Source organism: Carcharodon carcharias, chromosome 4 (genome assembly GCF_017639515.1).
Source record: "Carcharodon carcharias isolate sCarCar2 chromosome 4, sCarCar2.pri, whole genome shotgun sequence".
Taxonomy (NCBI): domain Eukaryota; kingdom Metazoa; phylum Chordata; class Chondrichthyes; order Lamniformes; family Lamnidae; genus Carcharodon; species Carcharodon carcharias.
Window position 1 is genome coordinate 95741536 of NC_054470.1, and position 15087 is coordinate 95756622.

Consider the following 15087-nt stretch of genomic DNA (forward strand, 5'->3'; position numbering starts at 1 on the left):
CCTAGATTTTTCATGGTGAAATTTCAGGGATGGGACTTGAACTCATAGCCTACTGATGCAGAGGCAAGAATACTACCCACTGAGCCACAGTTGATAAATGCAGAGCTTTCTGGTGCCCAGAGTTACAACTACAATACACAAAAACAACACATCATTTATTTACTTGGGGAACAAATTGGTCTAGCAATTGGGCCTCAGAACAGTGAGGATATCTTCTCTGTCAGGATGAATGGCACTCCGCTAGCCAGTCTCCCAAAAGTAAACCCCAAGGTTTACATAAAACTATATTCACTGATTAATTTTCCTGCAGTAGTGTTACTCAATACAGTTCCCACCTCTTTATAACAGGTCATCACTTATATTGTCCAGAAAGTCAAAACCCTTAACCGTTTGCATGAACATCAATTCCAAAGTTGCCGATTGTAGCCTCTTGAGTGTTCCATTAATTTCAGGCAGAAGCAGCTGGAAGCCAGTGTTTTATCGAGAAGTGAGCTAATGACTGATGTCAGCACTACAAATTCCTGTGGCTGAGAGTTTGCTGGCAGTTGCTATTTTTCTCTCTCTCACTCAAAAGGGATATTTTTACCTGTCATTGACCTGCCCAGTTTGCTTGGAGTCAGAGCTGGAGCAAGAGATGGAGCTGGAAGAGGAGCCGGAGGCGCAGAATCTCCCTCCTACCTCAGGGCATCTTCTAGGAAACACATTTAAGACAGCACCACATTTAAAATTCTCCCAGGCAACTGGCTCCAGTGAAAGCAGGTGGGGGATAAATACTGTAGTCCCAGTGAGAGGTACTTGATTTAGTACGAGGTAGCTGTTACACATTACACACAGTGAACAGATCGGCACACCCGACTACAACCCAAGCCCACGCTTGGGGGGAGCCAGACCCAGGAAACTATTTTGCTGTGGGCAGCGTCCTAATTTGCCAAGTCCAGGCTCGCCGCCCATCTAAGGAGAATGGGTGGGCTTCTGGTGCTGCTGGCACTATGAAAGAGCCAGATGCTTTAGGGCATCGGTAGCTCCATTGGGAGAGGTGGCTGCTGCTGAAGTAGGTGGGAGACCTCAAGAGCACCTCAACATGGAGGCACTCCTGGAGGCATCAATTTAAGATATAAATTAGGAGGGAAGCAGAAAGGACCCTGGGAGGAGATAGGAAGTCCTTCTGATGGCAGCATTGGGGAGGCGGGTGCCTATTTGATGCCCACAGCTCCCTCTTTGGTGGGGGGGTTGGAGCCTCCAGCTCCAATGGAAGGGAAGATGCAGTGGGCCCTCTAATTTGCCTCTAATAGGGGCCTGGATTATTCAAATTAGCTGCTCGCCTCCATTGAACGGGCAGCCTGCCAACTTTCCCAGTGGTGAGGATATGTCGAGCCAACCTATCGCGGCTCCCGATATTTTCCTGGCCATCCTCATTCCCCTGGGGTTGGGAAAACTCTGTCCATCTTCTCAGCACATAAACAGTGGCACCATTTGACCCACTCCTTCCAGACTTATAAACACCTTCCAATTCTACTGCCTGATTGTTCTTCCTCCTACTTCCAGAGGCAGAACTGGCTGCAACTCTTGGCATTGTATCACCCTTCCTGTAACCACCTCCTGCAATGTGTCAACCCCCCCCACTCCTGGAGACTACAGTTTTATAATTATTTTACTTGAGATTTATGAGAAATTACACAGAACACACAAGTTTTATCTGTAGGATTTGATTGTATCTTCAAGACAGATTCAAAGCCACCACAGCAATATAACTAAAGTTAGATATAAAAACACTATAATGTGACCAGTACACTAATAAGGTTACAAGAGACAGCCATACATCCAACCACCAATGGATGCAATCAGTCCTTCTGGATTGTCAGTTCTGGACTAGATAACTGGCAGACTCACCTGCCTCTGACTGAAATCTCACAGAGTTACACACACAATCCGTCCAAGTCAAAGGACTTCATAGTTGAACCTCCAGTTCTACGCAGGATTCAAAATACATGGGAGCAGTAAAAGCCCCCTGAAAAGCCCAGGAAAATTCAATCACAGGGATGACCAATGAGAGAAAAGTCATTCCTCCAACCACAGCTTCTCCCCCCATGCTTACTGTTCCAACTCGTCCAATCACAGTTGCCCTCTTCCCTCACTCTTGCTGCTCCTCAAGAGACAGAATCAATGATCAGACGAGCAACAATGGTGGGAGAGAGAAAACCTGGAGGAGTTATCCTGGCCAATCACCTAGCTGCCATGCAGGAGACATTCACCAATCATTGGACATCTGCCAGTAACAATGTCGGAGCAAGTCCAAGAAAACCATCATTCAGCCTTGTAGGGATGTTGAGCCAGGGCGCGGGGGGTGGGGTGGGGTGATGGACGGAAGTGTGTATGCTGCTCCGAGTCACGGCCAGCATTGGGGGTGTGGGGTGTAGTGGTGGTGCGGATCACGTGGCTGCTGAGGGGGTAGGAAGGGGTTGGGAAAGAGGGGCATTTATGTGTGTATGGTGGAGGGAGAGGGTCTAATTGCAATGTGAGTGTGAGGGGTGGAGGGTGAGAGGGACTTCACTGAATCTTCTTTCACCAGAAAATATGGAGGGCTTGGCTAAAATCTAAATGACAATATAAAAAAATATTTTTACAAAATACTTCAAAAACAGATTTTCATATTTACATCCAAATATAACTTTATGATCTCTTGGAGCTATGCTCTATTTGAGTTCTTTTTGTTTTTGATTTCATTAAATATTGATTCTCACCAACGAGTTCCATCTAAGAATAAAGATGCTGTCCTTTTTAATCTGGGTACAAAGAACCAAACTTAATGTTGCTATGGTCCATCCAACCTATGGCTCATTAAAGTGCAGATGAGCATGCGAAGAGGTACATTAGCTTGGAAAAAAAATCACTGAAATCTGAGGCATATGTGAATTAGACCATTCGTTATCTGATGGTGAGCTTGGTGCAGCATAATTAACTTATACGTAGCCCCCCTTGTTACACGGTTGGACCTTTGGAAGTCAGTATCCTGATATATTTGGCTGCCGTCACTTTAAACAGAAGTGTTGAGGGAAAAGAAACATGAAATTAGCAGAACAAAACCAAAGAATTGTGGTGAGTGCTAATTGCCTGCGATTAATTTTTAAAAGGGACTGCAGATATGAGACCCATTCCCAATAAGTTACTTTGAGCCAAGTAGATGGAATTTTCATTTTGGAAACAGAATTTGGGAGGTTTACTTATAACAAATTAACAAAAACATCTTATTTATAGATTCCAAGTTAAAAGATTTAATTATATAAATATATTTTTGACATATCAATATATATATATACATAATGTGTGTATGCATGTATGTGTGTATACAATCTTTAGTATTTGTGCTATGTTGTCTGTCTAAAAAAGAAAACCCTAAAAATGTTCAACACAAATGCAGAAGGTAATGTTAAAAGATGACTGCATCACCTAATAAAGGAGTTGGTGAGAATGAAAAAGGAATTCCTGGAAACCAAAAGAAAAGGCCACCAAAAGTCAAAAAGTAGCCCTGGAGAAAATCTCACAAAAGCCCTTGAAAAAGAATAATATTTTGACCCCTGGATCTAGGTGATTGGTCATATCACTCGATGCTGACCACAGTGCTGAAGTTTTACCATCTCTGCCTTTTCTACAGTTAACTTTCCACCTCAGGCTGCTTGTGTGATGGTTCCTTACCCTCTAACAAACTGGACAAAGCCATAATGTTCAGAAATGAGACATCTGTGTTTGTAATGACTCTGAGAATGAACAAGTTGAGATCACTTCATTTAGGCTGGACTCAGCTATGTGGCATTCTTCCAATGGAGTTCATGTCATTAGCCTACTGGCTATTGTTCGTTGCTGTCCTAAATGAGGTGATCTCAACTTGTTCATTCTCATAGTCTGTTTCCTCAATACAAACATGGCTTTGTCCGGTTTGATAGACTGTCTGGAAAAAAAACCAAGATCATTGCAGAATACTACAGCTCAGCAGGCTTTATCATAAACCAGTGGTTTTCCCATCGAGGTGGTCTCAACCTCTCAAAGCATGTTGGTTATTTAGGTCAATACAGTTTGAGTTGAAAACTGTACACCCTTACAGGGCTGGATTTTACCGGCCCCCCCATGGATGGCAAAGTAGGCAGTTGGGTGCTTAACATTGGGCATGTACCATTGGCAGTGTACTTGCTGCCTGCTCTCAACGTGATTGATGAGCAGCAGGGAGGCATTGGGTTAGCCATCCGCCCATGGCCCAACTGAGGTCCTTAATTGGACAATTAATGCCCACTTAAGGGCCTCATACTGTTGTTCCTCAGGTAACTCAGATTTAAGGTGTGGCAGGAGAGGCCCATGACCAACTAGCAGCATGGCAATCTTGACACAACAGGCCGCAGGCTAGTGAAGCAGAGGGGTGGGGAGGGAACTACCTCCTCTCCAGGTTCCCGGCGCCAATCACCACCACCCCCTGCTCCACAGTTTTCTGTCCTCTCATCCACCCTCTTGCACTGCCTTGTCCAACATGCGCCCCTCCCCAACCCCCCTCATCAGGACCTGCCAGCCAGCCCTTGCAAGTTCCAAAGCTTACCTGGGGCATCCATGACTGCTCGTCCTCCTGGACCTCTTGCAGTACTGTCAGTGGCCACCCCTCCCTGTGGCGCTAATGGTACTGCAGTGCTGCTGTTCTCTGATTGGCTAGCAGTGCTATGAAGCGGGCAACTTTCTGGAGAGGGGGGAAAGTCTTGCTTCATAATAATTAAAGCCTCTTTGGGGGAAAAATGGAAGCAATGAGAGCTAGCCAATCAGAGGCAGGATCGGCCCCTACATTGACACTGGGGTGCAGGGAACCATCTTCAGGAATAATCCAGCTCACAAAATCAGCTTTCAAGATTCAGTTGCAGGTTTGGCCCAATCACAGCAGATACCAGCACAAGGACCCAACAACTGCTCAACCCTAAACAGGCTGAACACCCTGAACATCCAGACTAAAAAATGCAGAAGTAGAAATCTCGAATCCCCACTGTTTTAGAGTACTTTCAATGATCAAAGTGAAGTGCTACAGGGTATATTTTGCTCTCAAACCTTCACCTGGAGGTGTTCCTTCTCTTGCCTTCTCACATGCACTCAGCCAAAATAATCCTCCCATCTGAATGTACCTAAATGAAGTATATATCATTGGTTCTCCTGAAATAATGGAAAAGTGGGTACCAAGCAGGGCTGACTATATGTGTGAGTGACCTCCCCAAAACATAGTGGTCAGGGCTTGGTTTTAGCTTACCACGTAGCCAATCAAAACTGTCAGTTGCTGTTTAAGACACTGAGCTTTGTATGTTAAAAGCCCTACATGGATTGATAGGACAAATAACAGATTCTACAGCCTCTTGCACTGTCACTCAAAGTGATGCACAGGCTGTCCATCTAGCCTCAGAGCCGAAACAAAAACTGAAAACGCTAGAAAAACACAGCAGATCTGATAGCATCTGTGGAGAAGAACAGAGTTAACGTTTCGAGTCCATATGATCTTTCTTCAGAGCCGAAGCGAAGTGGAAAAGTGATTAAATTTATACTGGTTAAGAGAGGTGGAGCAGGTGGAGCTTGCTGTCATCATACGGACTCGAAATGTTAACTCTGTTTCTCTCTCCACAGATGCTGTCAGACCTGCTGAGTTTTTGCAGCATTTTTTGTTTTTGTTTCAGATTTCCAGCATCTGCAGTATTTTGCTTTTATTTTAGTCTCAGAGCAGGCTGCAGCCGCTCTCCTAGTGCTTTGCGGGGTCACTGATTTACCGCATCGATTAAATCAAATTCTATTATTAATTTCCAGGTTTTGATGGGTGTTTTGAGCAACGAAATTCTGTGATTCCATCAGTTCTCCCAGAAAACAAGACGCATTGTTTCTATATAAAATGATTTATGAGTGCCATTTGTCAAACATCATAGCAATGATCCTGTGAGAAACAGCCACACCCTGATACCTGTTAGCAAATGCTTGTTTTCTTAAACGATTTTTAAAACACCCTTTGGACTTATGAGTATCATATCATATTAAAATTTTGATTTTTAACAATGTATTCATTCATGGGATGTGGGTGTCGCTGTATAGGCCAACATTTATTACCCACCCTGAATTGCCTTTGAGAAGTTGGCGGTGAGCTGCCTTCTTGAACCACTGTAGTCCCTGTGCCATAGGTACATCCACAGAGCTGTTAGGGAGGGAGTTCCAGGATTTTGACCCAGTGACAATGAAGGAACAGCAATATATTTCCAAGTCAGGATGGTGAGCTACTTGGAGGGGAACTTGCAAGTGGTGGTGTTCCCATCTATCTTCTGCCCTTGTACTTCTAGGTGGTAGTGGTCATGGGTTTGGAAGGTGCTGCCTAAAGAACCTTGGTGAGTTCCTGCAGTGCATCTTGTAGATGGTACACACTGCTGCTACTGTGTGTTGGTGGTGGAGGGAGTGAATGTTTGTGTATGGGGTGCCAATCAAGCGAGCTGCTTTGTCCTGGAAGGTGTCAAACTTCTTGAGTGCTGTTGGACCTGCACTCATGCAGACAAGTGGAGAGTATTCCATCGCACTCCTGACTTGTGCCTTGTAGATGGTAGACATGCTTTGGGAAGTCAGGAGGTAAGTTACTCACAGCAGGATTCCTAACCACTGACCTGCTCTTGTAACCATAGTATATATATGGCTAGTCCAGTTCAGTTTCTGGTCAATGGTAACCCCCAGGATGTTGATAGTAGGGGATTCAGCGATGGTAACGCAATTGAATGTCAAGGGGCGATGGTTAGATTCTCTCTTGTTGCAGATGGTTATTGCCTGGTACTTGTGCGGCATAAATGTTACTTGCCAGTTGTCAACCCAAGCCTGGATATTGTCCAGGTCCTGCTGCATTTGGACATGGACTGCTTCAGTACCTCAGGAGTCACAAATGGTGCTGAACATTGTGCAATCATCAATGAACATCCCCAGTTCTAACCTTACAATGGAAAGATCATTGATGAAGCAGCTAAAGATGGCTGAGCCTAGGACACTACCCTGAGGAACTCCTGCAGTGATAACCTGGGACTGAGATGATTGACCTCCAACAACCACAACCGTCTTCCTTTGTGCTAGGTATGACTTCAACCAGTGAAAAATCTTCCCCCGATTACCATTGACTCCAGTTTGCTCGGGCTTCTTGATGCCACACTCGGTCAGTTGCTGCCTTGAGGTCAAGGGTAGTCACTCTCACCTCACCTCGGGAGTTCAGCTCTTTTGTCCATTTTGAACCAAGACTGTAATGAGACCAGGAGCTGAGTGGCCCTGGCGGAACCCAAACTGAGCATCATTAAGCAGGCTATTGCTAAGTAAGTGCTGCTTGACAGCACTGTTGATGACCCCTTCCATCACTTTACTGATAATCAAGAATAGACTGATGGGATGGTAATTGGCCAGGTTGGATTTGTCCTGCTTTTTGTGTACAGGACATACCTGGGAAATTTTCCACATTGTCAGGGCCCGTAGCCTTTGCAGTATGCAGTGCTTTCAGCCATTTCTTCATGTCACATGGAGTTTAATTAGGTGCGGAGTCGGGGTTGGTGGGGGTGTCCGTGTTTAGTCATCCAGCTTCACCAAAAAAGTTTGTGAACCATGAGTACACACATCGCCACAATGAGCTGTACAATTAAAGCATTTTGTTTCATTTTAGCTTGAATCATAGAATGGTGACAGCGCAGAAGAGGTAATTTGGCTCATCGTGTCTGCAAGAGCAAATTAGCTAATCCCAGTCTCTCGCCCTTTCCCTGTAGCCCTATAGCAATTTTTTTCCTCTGATAGTTACTCAATTCCCTTTTGAGAGCCATGATTGAATGTGCCTCCACCATACTATTAGGCAGTGCATTCCAGATCCTAACCACACGCTACATAAACAAAGGTTTTCCTCATGTCATCTTTGGTTCCTTTGCCATTCACCTTAAATCAGTGTCCTCTGGTCCTTGAAACTTCTACCGATGGGACTCGTTTCACCATATCCTTTCTGTCTAAACCCCTCATGATTTGGAACACCTTTGTCAAACCTTCTATCATCCTTAACTTCTCAAAAGAGAACAGCTCCAGCTTCTCCATCTATCCACATAACTAATGCTCCTCATCCCTGGAACCATCCTTGAAAATCAATTCTACATCCTCCCTAATGCATTCACATTGTCCTGAAAGTCTGTTGTCCAGAATTTGACACAATATTTCAGGTAAGGCCAAATCAGTGTTTTATGAAGTTTCTCCATGACTTTCTTGCTTTTGTACTCTAAGCCTCAATTTATACAGCCTAAGATTCTGTAAGCTTTTTTTAACCACTTTCTCAACCTGCCCTGCCAACTTCGAAGATTTGTGCACATTTGCCCTCAGGTCCCTCGGCTCCCGTAGCACCTTTAGAATCATATTCTTCAGTTTATACTCTCTTGAGAACCAATAGTAATGAACCTACTTTCAGTTATTGTAACTAAAACCAAAATCATCAAAGGAAACCTAGCAAATTAAAATATCATTCCAAGTGTCTATGACGCATTCCAGTCCCCATGACACCCACCAGTCACAGAAATCTTGAAACATACTGGCAGGCACCACATACTCCTTCACCAAGGACACCTGGGTGCAAATATAACCCCAGAAGAGAGACAGGCAGAATAACCGTCTCAACCGCCAGCTACCTGGACCTGTTTATGGCCACCATGGTCAGGGCCAGAAGCAGACTGATGAGGAGATCCTCTAATCTTCCTGGCACACCCCCACACCAGATAGCCAAAGGTCAGGAGTATGGGGCAGAAGTGCAACAAAATAGGGGGCGGAATCGTCCCAAATTTGCACTCAGTGCTCTAGCGGGTGGGTAAAATGATGTTTTACCTGCTGGCCGCAATGGCGGGTTTTCAAGCTGTATCATCCCAAATCCACCACATTATTTATGAATTCCCGGGAAACACGCCATTTCCATGGCAGGTGGGCTCCGATTTGCCTGCTACGCCATCACCTCACTGCTTCATCATGCCAGGCACCACATTTAAAGTACAGCTGCGCTCAATGCATCCAGCCCAGGACTACAGCAAAGAAGACATGGCCCTGTGAGACTGCAACCCTTGAGCACCCTTTGGATGCCGTGGAGGCCCGCTGTGATGTCCTCTAACCTGCTCTAGGCACAGGAGGGGCAGCAACATTACCACTCCTGCTTGTTAGGTGATGGCAGTGGTGATCAGTGCTAATGCTGCACAGAAGAGGTTGGCCATCCAACGCAGATAGAGGATGAATGATCTCATCTGTGTCGCCAGGGTAAGGTAACCATCTCATCACTCTAAACTCACACACTCAAGCCCGTCACGCATTCACTGGCATCTCACTCACTGCCAGCTCAAGGGACATCACCACTCACTCTCTCACACACACCTTCACATGTCCATCTGGCCTCATCTCCTCTGGAGACTGCCTCCTCACCCCTCACCATCTTGAGGCCACTTGCACAGATTGATATGTGCCCCCACACACACTCTGGGTTACCCTGCTTCTCCAGTACAGCTCTCGTCCTGCAGCCTCTTCCCTTGCCTGAGGCCACTTCTTCCCCTTCCCCAAGCAAGCCCTGGCCCTGCACTCATTGAAAAGCCACCCACATATGGCTGATCTGGTAGGTAGAGACCTACCCATGAGCCGCCCTAAAAGTGATGTGGTGCTGTCTGTGAAGCCTGGCACTGATGACTGCAAGTGCTGACCGAAGCAAGGTAGGCAAAAAAAACCTTGAAGTACAGAGCAAAGTGCAGCCCACTAGGTGCACGTTGCTTATGTGCTGTTGTGAAACACGTCGGCGTGTTTTCTCACCAACATGGGTAAATGATCCAGCGCCAGTGAGGGGCGGAGGGAGGTGGTGGTGGTGGTGGATGAGTCCAGGTGGGCAGGCCTAATAATGAGATGCTGATGTGTTACAATGAGATTCCCAATGTCTGATGGTGGGGAAAGAAGCCCACTATCAGTGGGCTGAGCGGATGATCGCGAACTTGTTTCGCGCTCCCGTGAAACCGATCACGACATATTGTCCACTTGCGCTACCGGTCACACCCGACGCTGGCAGGCATGGAAAACCCCAGCCAGGGTCTCTGTTTAACATGCCACCTGAAAGGTAGCATCTCCAACAGCTCTGCATTCCCTCCACTGCACTAGTGTCAGCCTAGATTTTTCACGGTCAGTTTTCGGGAGTGGGACTTGAATCCACAATCTGCTGAATCAGAGGCAAGCGTGCCACCCGCAGGGCCATGACTGACAAATGCAAATAGTGAACCAGATGGGTTTTTACAACAATCTAGTAGTTTCATTATTGTTAATGAAGCTGACATTTAATTCCAGATTTTTTTATTAATTGAATTTAAATTCTTCCAGTTGCTATGATGGGATTTGAATTTATGTTGCTGAGGTATTAATCCAGGCCCTGGATCACCAACCCCGTAACTTTACCATTCTGCTACGGCGCTGTTCTTCAGCTTACGTTGCCTCTCCTCGTTCTTCTTACCAACACTTCACACTTCTCTGCATTAAATTTCATCAGGCACACCTCCACCCATTTGACCAACCTGTCTACATCCTCTGAAGTCTATCACCGTCCTCAGGAAGGATTTTCCAGTCGTTGCACAGGCACGGTGGGTGGGCCTGGGAGCAGCCGCGAAACGGTGCGCCACCCCTGATCGAGCCCCGACCGCGATCTTATGCTGGCTGGCCAATTAATGGCCAACCAGCATGAAAGGCACGCTGAGACACTCAGCGCTGGCAGGGTGGGGGCGGGAGGAGCGCAAGCGCAAAAGCCTGCATATGCAGGAGGGGAGTGCGCACTGAAAGCCCCCTGAAGGCAGGAAGCTGCCTCAGAGAGCTGAAAAATTGTACAATCAAAAAGAAAGATTTTAAAACTGCTAAAATCATGTCCCGACGTAGAACTCAGTAACAATAGCAGAAACAGAATAAAAATTATGTCTAAAAATTTTTATTTTTTTTTAAATTAATGTTAGAAACCTCATCCCGCCCGTGGATGAGGTTTCATAAAAAACCCAAAGGCCGCCTGGTCAATTCACCCACCCGCCAACCGTTAAGGTTGGACAGCCAGCGAAAAATTGCTTTCAATTACTTGATTAAAGGCTTTAATAGGCCTCTTAATTGTCAGTGGGCACCTGCTGACTCTTGCGTGTGCCTGCCAATCGAAATATCATGCAAGTGGGCGATGATATCGGGACGCTCGCCTGACGTCATCGAGCGTTATTTTATGCCCGATCGGGTCGGGCACACACCTACCCAAAGGACGGAAAATCCTGCCCTTCCTCATCAGTTCACAATACCTCCAAGTTTTAAATCATCTGCAAATGTTAAAATTGTGTCTAGGTCATTAACACAGATCAAAAAAACAGTGATCCTCATACTGACATCTGGGGAACCTCATGATATACCTTACTCCAGTCCAAAAAACAACTGATAACCAATACTCCCTGTTTCCTGTCACAAAGCCAATTTCTTATTGGCCACCACTGTCCCTTTTATTCCATGGGCTTCAACTTCGTTGGAAAGCCTATTATGTGGCACTTTATCAAGTGCCCTTTTGAAGTCCACGTATACCATCAACTGCTTTACCCTCATCAACCCTATCTGTTAACTTGTCAAAAAAACTCAATCAAGTTAGTTAAACACAATTTGCCTTTGACAAATTGGAGCTGGCTTTCCTTAATTAATTCTCTTTTGTCCATGTGGCTGTAAATGTTGTTCCGGGTAATTGTTTCCAAAAGCTTTCACAGCACTGGGGTTAAACTGACAGGCCTCTAGTTGCTGGAATTATCCTTATCCTTAATTGAAAAAGGGTGTAACATTGGCAATTGTTCAGTCCCCTGATATCACCCCGTAATCTAAAGAGAGTTGGAGAATTATAGCTAGTGCTTCCGCAATTTCCACCCTCACTTCTCTCAATATCCTTAGATGCATCTTATTCGATTCTGGTGACTTATCCACTTTAAGTACAGCCAACCTTACTAATATTCCCTATTTATAATTTTTATTCTATTCCGTGGTTCAACCCACTCCTCTTTTACTATGATTTTGGCAGCATATTTTTATTTGGTAAAAACAGATGCAAAGTACTCATTTAGTACATCAGCCATGCCCTCTGCCTCCATGCTTAAATACTCTTTTTGGTCTCTAATCGGCCCTACCCCTCTTTTTGTTACCTTTATTCTATTTATATGCCTTTAGAAGACTTTTGAATTCTTGTCTATGTTAGTTGCCAGTCTCTTCTCATATTCTGTCTTTATTTCCATTATTTCTTTTTTTAGTTCCCCTCTAAACCTTCTATATTCATCCTGGTTTTCATTTGTATTATGAACCCAACATCTGTTATACACACTTTTTGTGCTTCATCTTACTCTCTAGCTCTTTCATCATCTAAGGAGCTCTGGTTTTGTTTGGCTTACCTTTCACCCTTCATGGGAATGTACCTCAACTGTAGCCAAATCATCCTCTTTTTAAAGGCTGCCCATTATTCCATTACAGTTTTGCCTGTCAATCTTTGATTCCAAATTACTCGGGCCAGATCCGTTCTCATCCTATTAAAGTTGTCCACCTTCAATTAATTATTTTTATACCAGATTGCTCCTTGCCTTTTCCCTAGTTAGCCTAAACCTTATGATACTATGATCACTGTTTCCCAAATGTTTCCCTACTGATTCACTTGATCCACCTCATTCCCTAGAAACTGATCTAGCAATGCTTCCTCTCTCACCGGGCTGAGAAAATTATGTTACATTCTCTAGACACACTTCAGAAACTCTTCTCCATTTACACTATTACTATCCAGATCTATATTAGGAAAATTAAAGTCTCCCAGTATAAGCATTCTTTCATTTATGCACCTCCACTTTAACTCCTTGTAAATTTGCTCCTCTATAGCTTTTGCACTAGTTTGTGGCCTATATAGTAAACCCAGCAGTATAATGGTACCACTACTGTTTCTTAGCTCTAACCAAATAGATTCTGTCCCTGATCGCTCCAGGGCATCCTTTCTCTCCAGCACTGTTTGTTCTGCTCAATTAATACTGCCACACTTTCTCTTTTATTTTCTTTACTATCTTTCTTGAATACCTCGCATCCAGGAATATTTAGTTCCCAGCCCTGAGTCTTTTTGAGCCAGCTGTCTGTAATTGCCATTACATAATATTCCCATGTATCTGCACCTGCAACTCACCACCTTATTTATCACACTCTACGCATTCATGTACATGCACTGAAATCCTACTTTAGACCTTAGTGAAACCCCTCTTACTCTGAATCCATCCAAAAGCTGACTTTTTTTTTCATTCTAGTGCTATCTGTCTCTTCAAGTTCTTTGTTCACCTTGTTTTTCCTTTCTAATGCTACATCCCCTTGCCATGTTAGTTTAAACCCTCTCCAACAGCACTGTAGCAAACCACCTGATTAAAACACTGGTTCTGTTGAGGTACAACCATTCTGGCATGTCGAGGTCTCATTTCCTCCAGAAATGGTCCAAATGTCCTAGGATTCTAAAGCGCTACCTCTTTCCCCATCTCTCCAGCCACAAATTCATCTGCTCTATCGTTCTAATTCTATACTCATTAATGCATGGCATAGGGAGTAATCCAGTAATCCAGGGAGTAAGCCCCACCTGCTTGTCTCCTTCCCAGCTCCCTAAAATCTGCCTGTGGGAACTCATTTCTCTTTCTACCAATGTTGTTGGTATCGAGATGGACCACAACCACCGGCTGTTCACCTTCCCCATTCAGAGTGACCTGTGGATACTCGGTGATATCCTGGACCCAGCATGAGACAGGGAACATACCACCCTGGATTCACTTCTGCAGCCACAGAAATGCCATTTTGTTCCCTGAATTATAGAATCCCTATAAAATTTGCTTTCCCAATCTTCCTCATAGCCCCCAGTACAGCTTGCAAAATGTGGTGCCATGGACTTTGCCCTGGTCGTACTCCCCAGGTGAACCATCACCCTCACCAGTATTCAGAATTAAATACCAGTCAAAGAGATTGCCTGCTTGGCCCTGCTCGACTGTTGGTGGTCACCCATTCCTCTGTCTGTATGCCATTAAGCTGTAGGGTTACCACATCCAGAAATGTGCTATCCACAAAACTCTCAGCCTTGTGGATGTATTGCAGCTGTTCATGCTCCAGAGTCTGGAGCTCGAGCTCCTCCAGCTGATTAGACTTCCTGCACATGTAGTTGTCCAGGACTCAAGAAACATCCTGGACTTTGACATGGCACAGGATGTACATTCCACGGGACTGAGGTGCCCTGCCAGACCTATAATTATTAGACTATTAACTGACTTGATAGAAATAAACTTAAGACTTAAATAAATAAATAAAGGCAAACCAGTTACTCACCAATCACCTGCTCCCCTTGCTCTGACATCATTCTATTTTATAGGGAGATCACCAAATATTCTGATTTAACTCTCAGATTGTAGGTAACTGAAAAATTTGGAATACGTTAGTGTTACCATACCTTATTATTTAATTTTAACTTTATCCCCTGGATCTGATTAATTAATTGAACAACGATTGTAATTATATGATAAATTATGAAATTGGCTTTTTTTTAACTAATTAATTGATGTCATCTTAATTTAAATTAATCAACTATAAAGTAAGTTAAAATTAAGTTTGGTATGGTTCATTTACTTTAGTCACAATATGACAAAGAGTTAATTAAAAAAACATTTTAATTCAGTATCTTTGCCCTGAGATTATCCCAGTATAAATGTTTCAAGAGCTTCTGTTTGGTTGCTTTTTAGGCTGCTTAGGGAGAAGCCAGCCACACATTCAAACAAAAAATATAGTACGATCTACACACTTATGTGCATGACTGACAGCTCTTTTTCAATTAAGCTGACAGTTATTCAAATTCATGAGCTTCAGTAACCATTTGGAGAGTATTTGGGAGTCTGAGCTGTTCAATAATCTTAGAGTTGGTTTTCTTAGCGATTATTTGAGGCCAGTTAACTCCTGCAGTTAGTAATAATATGTTGACTTCTTCAACATAGCTAAAGGCCATTGAGTAGTTGATGCTGTTAAGTCTGC